Below are 7,287 nucleotides of genomic sequence, written 5' to 3' on the forward strand. Positions count from 1 at the left end.
TCTTCAATGGAACTGGAAAAAAGCACAGAACAGGTTCTGCCTGGAAGGGAAGGGGTTGGGTGGAGAAGGTGGGAGTGGGGGTAGGAGGGAGAAATGACCCAAATAATGTATGCACATGTGAATAAATGAATAATTAAAAAATGCAAGAAATGTAAGTGTGTGTCACCATTAATGGCTTAGATATTTTTTTTCTGAAGGAAATGGTCAAGGTATTCTAATTATTGCATAATTTAATTTTATTTCTTCCATGATGCTTAGTAGAGATTCATGAACACAAAACTTACTCAGTGTGTTTTTCAAACAAAACTGTCCTGATCATTTAAACAACCCTAGAATGTATAGAACTATGCAATAAACCATGAGATCCTCTAATATTGAAATAACTGAGCTGATGGTAACATCTTATCTCCTCCATTTTCACTCGGAAACAATCAATAAAGTCCAAAGGGTTGTTAATGTCCAGTGATGCTTGGTATACTTTTACTTTCTCCACAATATAAGTTCTCATTTTAGAAATATTTTAAGCAGTCTATTATGACTTCCTTGGAAGTAATAATTGAAATCAGGAAAAATTCTGCATACCTACAAAAGGAAAGAATAACTTACTCAAATAATTAACAATGACCCATATAGTTATCACTGGCTAGAAATCATGGTTTATAATAAATTATGGTGTCTCTATTGAGGTATAATGTATTTCAAGTCTATAAAGTTATTCTATGCCCATAGAAAGATCTCTGGGTGAAAATTTTGGCAAGAACCTCAAAGATGAAAATATTCCATGAGTAGTCAAAGAGCATAATTTTTCTCCAAAAGTATTTTCATCAATTCACTCATATTCTATACTTCCATTCAAGTTGAAAAGTAAAAAAACTGCAGACTACAATTGGTAGATGAGAACAGAGATTAAGGACCTGGAGTACTCTTATCTAGAGTATAAAGCCAGTCCCTACTGTTTGAATGTATGTATGTATGTATGTTTTTTTTGTTTGTTTGAGGCATGGTCTTTTTATGAAGCTCAAGTTGTTCTGGGTTTACACTGGCCTGGAACTTGTGGTCCTTTTGCCTCTACATCCAGAATTCTAAGACGTGTGCTACTATGCCCAGCTGCAGTCCTTGCTTTTATTTCTATGGGTCAGTTTCAGATATAAAACAGAATGAGTGTGATGGAAGTAGGAAGTGCTTGAGATATCGTGAAAAACATTTGTGATCTAGAATAGTTATAAGAATTCTTTCTTATCACACAAGTATTATTTAGGAAGAGTTGAGAGTATGCCAATACAGAACAGGTAAAATTGCACTTTTTATGATTCAAACACTATAAATCTTTCCTAACTGAGCAATATTCTTGACTAGAATGCTAATTGAAAATCAAAAGTCCCAACCTACTCAGTGAGTCCTAGCAACTTTCATTTTTTCGTAGAAGAATATATTGTCTTCCCAAATTAAAATATATCTGAAAAGTCCTATGATGAAGTATCTAAGTGTTGTTTGAGAGACAAGGTTTGGGAAAAAAGTTCCTGAATACTCTTTGTGTGGAATGAATACCTTTACATAGGTAACAAAAGCACATAGCAATTTAAGGGGAAACCATGAACAGATAGCTAAGAGGTTGAAAGCCAGATAAATATCTTCACATTTCTTTTCCTAAATTTAAAATAAATAACTTTAAAGGCTGTTTTTGCCAGCACTCTGATGTCTAAACATTCATGTCATCTCTTGGTCCATATAGAATTTTTTACACAAAGTTTTGTACCAAAAATGCCTTAGATTTGTCAGGAAAAAAGGATTTGGGCCACACCTGAATCCATCGAGAGCTCAATATACTGAGGTTTTCAATGAATCTTTTCATAAAGATAAGAAAATTCTGATCTTTATAGTCAAAGAGATTATGGAAGATAATAGAACAGATCCCATTGCTGGGAGCAGCTCAGGATAAAGGTGGGATCGCAAGGTGAACCTGTAGAATTGGAGAATAAAACAACTTACAAACTATTAAAATGCACATAAAACATGCTTTCATTTTTAGCAGTAGGATTCTTTAAGAAATTAAGGCAGTACATTTCATACCCATTCCCCTAACAGTAAAATATTCAGCATATATTCAATCAACATATCACATTTACCTTAAATCTGAGTTGGCCATCATAATCTAGCTAAATAACAGAGTTAAATATATTCAGTTCACATCCACTGCATTTACTTCCAAACCTTTAATCCCAGCTGTCGGCTGTTGTGGAAGAAAAAGAAAGATGTTTTAACCTAATAAAAAGTGTTAGAGCAGAAAATCACAGCTGTCTGGGTATTGGGAGAGGATTTTTCTGAATTAAAAGGAGGAAGCAGAAATAAATTGAGAGTTCTAAATTTCAAATATATTCACATATAAGACAAACAAATATAGTAAACTATTAAGTGTAGTCTGATTATTTCCCATTTTGATCTTTAGAAAAAGATAGAAAAGCAAAAAGGAATTTTCTTTCTTTGGAAGTGAATGTCCACAATGTCAAAGAAGTGAATGTCCATTGTCTCCACTTAAACTTCATATTAACCCATATAGACGAAGTTATTTCATGGATAATATGATATTGTCATATTAAGCCTGAAGTACTGGAAGCATAGCTCAAGTGGTGGAGCACCTGCCTAGCGAGTGTGAAGCCCTGAGTTCAAACAACAGTACTAAAGAAGAACCATATTTAGCCATGTAGAGATTGGTATGTCTTAATAATTTAAAGCTTTTATTCATCTCTTAGGGAAAATCTATTACTTTACAGGTGATAGAATTGAAGAATTTTTTTGGTATGGTATATTTAATACATTGTAAGAAACTGTGAAAATGTCACAATGTATTCCCACAACGCACAATAAAAAAGGGAAAAATAGAAAAAGTTTTATTTTAGTCATGGAGTTGGAAGCTTTGGTGATTGTGTATGCTTGTGTCTGTGTGTGTGTGTATAAGTCAAATGAAATAAAGGATATCGATCTTTTCAATTGATTTGCAAAGAATTTTAAAAATAGATCATTTAGAATTCAAACTGTTAGGGCTAGGGTATGGCTACAGTGTTAGAGCCTTTGCCTCCCAAGTACAAGGTCCTGTGTTGAAACTCCAGGTACCAACAATAACAACAACAAATAAAAAATATTAATTATGATATTATGATTATCTGAGGTGATAATTAGGTTTATTTTGTCAAACACTTCTTAGGTAAATTGAGCTGCCAGTGGGAGAAAAACAATCTTCATAAATTTCTAATCCAATTCCAATAAACAGGTCAGATAGGCAACTCTGAATATAAACCCAGATCACATTTGGAAATATCAGATTAGAGTTACCATTAAGAGTTGAAATCTAGGTAAATGAATCAATTTATAAATTACAATTTCTCTATTTTGTAGATTTTTACTAGAGTACATATTAATCTAAGACATGTAGATGAATCTTTGAAATATTGGGGAATAAGAAATAAATAATGCTAAGTATTTGTGATGAGTTTAGAGAAAACAATAATTGAGGAGAAATTTATTAAATACAGCTAAAAAAGGCTGGCCCATTGCTTCAAGTTGTAAGACCCTGAGCTAACCAGAATGCTGCCCAAAAGAAAATAAAAAAGAGAAAGGTCCAGTTAAACAAGCAATAACAACAACAACAAAAACAGTACGGAGCACCATTTCTATTATATTTATGAACCTACCAGAAAATGTGAGACATGTCTGTGAAAACAGTTATACAACAATTGTTCATTTAAGTGAAAGCATATATCACTTAGAACTTGCCACTTAGGTGGATGGTGGAGTCACTGCCACTATAACCACAAATTCTCTGGTGAAACGATCAGTAACAGGTGAACCACACTTGTGATAAGAAAAACACAGCTCATTACTCTTCAGAAAGTAAGCTCAAAACCTATATTCAAGCTTTTTAGTTGTACAAAAAGACAGAAATTTAGCAACAGAGTGAAATTAAAAGAATGTTATACCCCCCACTGGAGGCACAGTCATGTCTGCACACATACAGCATGGATATTAAACAATCTGTGAGGTCTGCCTTCAAATCTTCCCTTCCCCCCAGGAGCTCACAGCCAGGATGCAAATTGAAAGCTCAAGTCACCTCTGCAATAAACCCAGGGACCATATTAGAGAAAAGATCAGTCTATTGAAATCATGACACGAAATATCACACACTATTGGTTTTCTCAACTCCTCCACAAGGCAGTGAGCTTCCTCTTGAACGCAGTCCTCAATGCTCCTCTTCCCCATCCCAAAATTCTTCAGAGTCATGAGGGAGAAGTGCCTCATCTCTTTCCAGTATTTCCCATTACTGGAAACAATTCCTAAAAAAGAGGGATCATAAAGTAAGAGGGACATGCTAGGCAATGAAGAAGGTGCTTTTTGCTTTCTACAACAGATATGGCCAAGCTCTGCCTGAGCAACTTTTCCATCTTCATTTTCCATCTTCCTCATCTCCATGACTATTGCCCAGCACACACTTGCACACAAATCCACATTTGCAAGGCCTTTATTAATTTTTTTCAGGCATTTCTAATTCACCTCTTCCAGAAAACTCCTTCCTGTAATCAACCAAGGTTTCTTTCATTCCCAAATACATAGTGAACACAGGGCCACAGAATTTTGAAAACTGAAAGTAGGTGAGAATTGCAAATATTAATAAAAAAATTCATGTTCAGTACATACAATTTGCCTTATTCAAAGATATGTTATAGTTGTATTTTTTATGTTTATCAGCATACCTTCAAACATTTGTGAAGTTTATGTGATAGCCGTCACATCTGTGTGACCTATCATATGCTACACAGTGGCCCATGAAATTGATACACAGATTGCAAATAAACCTAACATAAACACAGTCAGAGTGGGTTTTTGGGCTATTTTTCTAAGAAACAAAAATGAGGTCAGAGAATTTGAAAATCATTTATATTGTGCCATGACTAACAAATAATCATTTTAATGTGAACCTTTCTGGATAAGCACAGAAGGAATTACCTCATGCCAAAGCTACCTTTAAATAAATACACAGATAGGTGCTTCAGTGTAACCTGTAAATAGCTTCCCATGTAGGTCCTGACTCAGTGGCACAGACATGAAAAAAAGAAAGCTGAACAAAAATTTATGGCTAAAATGTTGCATGAGTTAGTGAATGTATATGTGTAAAAGACAAAGAAGAGAAGAAGCATTCACGATATTTGTCACCTTGTAGTTTTGATTTTCTTGTACAAGGAGCTAAATATTTCTCTACTCAGAGAATGCATAATTTCATTTCATAATTTCATACTAGGACAAACTGAAAAAGGTAACAAGTATGTCAAAGCTTACAGGAAGTATTTAGTTTCACAATCTATGTGTATCTTAGACAACATATTTTATTTAAAACAAGGAATCAATTTACTCCCAATTGCAAGCCTATGGAGGATAATAAGGCATGCTTACATTGATTAAGGATTTCTTCATGTCTTTAAAATTTATCTGGAGGATATTTTCAATAATTGGGAGAGAAGTGGGTCCTGAAGGGAGTTTGTCTCTTCCAGGGCTCTGTCTCCATAGTGAAAGGAGAAAAAGAACACACTGAACCCCAAGACTAATCCTGGATCCAGTGGGGCATTCTCTTGTTGCTATGATGCATGCAAGCTCAAAACCCAAATTTTTATATACCCTTTACCAGTTCACCTGTGACTTGTAGACAACTAACTGAGCACTCAGCTAGATGCACTTTAGTCTATGTCAAGGTCTCCTTGGAATGAACATTGACGCAATGGCAGAGATAAAAATAAAATGTTCTCTTCCTTTTTCCTATATTAGGACTGAGAAGCTGGAACATAGAGATTCGTTACTTGGCTAAGAACAATGCTTATACTGTGTACATAAGTATGTAAATGAAAAAATAGTATGTGTTGAAACTACTCAAGGAATGGGGAGAAAGGGTATAAAGGAGAATAGTGGAGGGAGTTCATTCAAGCATAATATATTTGATATAGTATAAGAACTTTTCTAAATACCCTAATGTACCCCAACACAACACAGCTATAAAAAAGGAATAATATGTAAATAAATAAAAATTTAAAAATTAAATAAAATATGAAAGGCCACCAGTTGGTAATGTGGCAATAACTTAGCATGTTTGTATTTATTTATGTGCATGAATATATTATATATTTAGTACAATAGCAAACAAACAGAAATGATTCTATGTACAGCAAGGCTTGTATATGATACAGAAATCAATCTTTCCCAGCACTGGTACAATCTTCAAGATTAAATCCTTACATAGTCAAAATTATATTTCAAGTTTTAAATAATTTTAAAAACACAGACAATGTCACATTCAACCATTCCATTAAACAACCACTAAAAGATGTATGAATAAACACGTAGTTTTCAGAAACTAAAATAAAATCACAGACCACAGTTGTTAGATCTGAGGCTGTAACTCACATTCACCTCAAGGAAGATTTACAGTTCTAACAGTTTCACTAAACTTTTCTGACTGTGCACTATGGTTTAGTACTGGTTGATAGTTCTTAATCAGTTACATTCAAAATAAACATGAATATGGTCAATAATTACAGCACCACTCACTAAAATAAAGGTTAGAAAAGTTTGCTTTTCTAACCTTTAGAACTAGAGTGATCCCAAGTCTTTGAGTCCATTATCCTGAACAAAACAAGCCATAATTTGTTCCTGACCCATATAGCTCTAAGCTCCAAAAGTACCACAACAGCTTGTTTTTTATTTATTCATTTATTCACGTGCATACATTGTTTGGGTCATTTCTCCCTCCTGCCCCCACTCCCACCTTCTCCACCCCAACCCCCTCCCTTCCAGGCAGAACCTGTTCTGCACTTTTCTCCAGTTCCATTGAAGAGTAGAAATAAGCAATAATAAGAAAGACATAGCATTTTTGCTAGTTGAGAGAAGGACAGCTATACAGAGAGATTCCTAGCATTGCTTTCATTTAGAAATGTGTTACAACCCAGGTTGATTCATCTCTAACTGATCTTTACACTGGTTCCTGATCCCCTTCTCGTGTTGACCTCTGTCACTTTAAGGTTTCTGTATTGATTCCTCTGGAGTGGAGATGACAAATGCTTTCATGTTTTGGGTTTTCTATCTAACCATGTACCTCCCATATATGTTCTCCCCGATCATGTAACCTGAGTCCTACAACATTGCTGTATTTGCCCTAGATCTAAAGACCACATGTGAGGGAGAACATACGATTTTTGTTCTTCTGATTGGCTAATCTCACTCAGAATTAGTTCCATCTGTTTACTTGCA

General features: G+C 34.6%; 1 pseudogene; it reads right to left on the reverse strand.

The window, feature by feature from the left end:
• LOC109674578 (cytochrome P450 2C8-like) overlaps window positions 1-4,603 on the reverse strand; it is a 28,402-nt pseudogene extending 23,799 nt beyond the window's left edge.
• Window positions 4,604-7,287: the final 2,684 nt, after the last annotated feature.

This window comes from Castor canadensis, chromosome 7 (assembly GCF_047511655.1).
Source record: "Castor canadensis chromosome 7, mCasCan1.hap1v2, whole genome shotgun sequence".
In the NCBI taxonomy this organism is placed as follows: domain Eukaryota; kingdom Metazoa; phylum Chordata; class Mammalia; order Rodentia; family Castoridae; genus Castor; species Castor canadensis.